The sequence below is a fragment of the Wasmannia auropunctata genome, unplaced genomic scaffold, assembly GCF_000956235.1.
Source record: "Wasmannia auropunctata unplaced genomic scaffold, wasmannia.A_1.0 LD336106.1, whole genome shotgun sequence".
Classification (NCBI taxonomy): Eukaryota; Metazoa; Arthropoda; class Insecta; order Hymenoptera; family Formicidae; genus Wasmannia; species Wasmannia auropunctata.
The window spans coordinates 5,780,481-5,782,596 of record NW_012026784.1 but is presented as its reverse complement, the minus strand read 5'-3'; positions in this window follow the sequence as shown (position 1 = coordinate 5,782,596).

Genomic DNA, 2,116 nt, shown 5'->3' with positions numbered 1-2,116 from the left:
TATTCTACCGAATATTATTTATCCTAAGCACTATGGTTGTGACAACCGTACTGATGAGCATACCTTAACAGATGAATGTCATGTAACATCAATATAACTTAAATTCACATGCATTTCTTTCCCAAACATAGAGAATATTGTTGTAACATCCACAGCAATTTTTTCCGTGTATTTAATTTCCGTTTGGATTATCTCGCTATTATAATATGGATTCAATATTTATTATTCGTCATCGAGGACGGTTATTATTTCAAATTACGATTATTCTTGGTTAAAAATAATCGCGTGACGTGACGAGAGATTTGAATCAACGCGCGAATGAGCCTGTCGAGAGAGTATTACGACTGTGCACAAGCTCGTATCTGGCACTTTAGTGTCAAGCATGCCTATCAATGTTGCGGCGGTGTCGGCCTACAAAGCGCCGTTATGTCACGGTAACGTCGGTTGTAAAACAAATCCTCGACGGGGCAACAGTTTACGCATTATGCGTCTCGCGGCGCGTTCTGCGCCGCGGCGCGATAACAAATACCTGCAGGTCCAGGCAACCGGGGGAGGTCCAGGCATCCGTGCCGAGGCCCTCCGCTTCCTCCTGGGAGCTCCAATTACGCGGCTATTACTTCGGTAATTAATAACCGATATCCCTTGATATTCAACCCCGTTCGCCGGGCATCCGAATAGCCAGAATTTCCGTGAAGCGACGCATTATATCCCGCGAGCAGTCGGCGCCGAATTAAGTAACGAACGAGATACGACGCACCCGAGGAGAAAAGAATAAGAAGGGTAAAGGAAATAAAATAGTGAGCATGTAATTGTTTAAATACCAAAATAGATGAAAAGGAAATGAAAGCAAAATAAGATATTTCACACACAAATTGTCCACCAAATAACAAAAATTTCACATTAATAAAATTTGTAAAAAGTTAAGAAATTTTAAAGATTTATGCGATAATTTTAGAATTTACACATCTAATTTTAGTAGACGTATAAAAATTAACTGTGTTAATGTGAAACTATTGTAACCACTATATTACAGTCTATATAAGTAAAAACTCCTTGTAAATCTCCTTCGATAATAGGAAATTCTTTCCTTGATGCTGCATCCATTGGATTTTAATCAAGTAACTTAAATTCTCGTGGGCTTATTGTTCGACAAGCCGACAAGTGACGTCTGTATAGCTTCGCGGGGAGTAATAAGACTCCGACTGTAGAATGAGCCGGAGGGGTAGGGGCGAAACGGGAAGTGGAGTCGGAAAAGAGAACAGCAACGAGACGACAAGTCGAGGGAACCTAATAAAGCCAATATCGGGTTGCCGGATGCCGGATTGGAAAATAACCGCTTGGCGACACGCCGTAAAAGAACAATAGCCTGTTGCAGGCGGAGGGAGGCGAGGGGGTTGGTTTTTTTTTGCAAAAAGAAGTAAAGAGATTTGCGCGGACGCACCGCGCCATGGAGATGATCGCAAAACGCTCTCGAGGTCTCGCGGATATCGGTGTTATTGATCATCCGTGCGTAGCACCGAGATTCAAAGAGAGAATAATGGAACAACGTCCACGTACGAATAAATACGAGGCAACTTGCGCTTTTATATTTTAGATAGGCGGTCAGGGCCATCAAGTGCAGTCGTAATTACACGTCGTACTGATAAATATCTAAACGCTGTACGAGAGCTACGATTTTCAACGAGAACTACCAATCGTTCAAAAAGAACTTGCTGAATATAACATATCGCAAAATCCGCGACAAAATGCGCGAAAGCGATGCTGCGCGCTAAAAAATATTTCAAAATATATAAAAATGTAGAAGGCTCTTTTAAAAAATAAAATTTATAATGTATAGAATTGTAAAAAAAAAAAAAAAAAACAAAGAGCAATAAAATATTTTTAAAGTTTCTTTTTAAGGAGGCAGTAACAAGCTGGTTTCATTCGATTTTCGAAGGAGAAAATTTTGCATTATCCGCAACACGTATCCACGACGTAGACGTAGTTCATTCGGATCAAAGCGGACAGGGAAAACATCAACCGGCATTGCATTCAAAGCAAAGCTCCGTAAACCTCGTTATCTCGGGTTGCGACACGTATACGCGGACGGGATCACGCGACACACGAGAGTGTGACT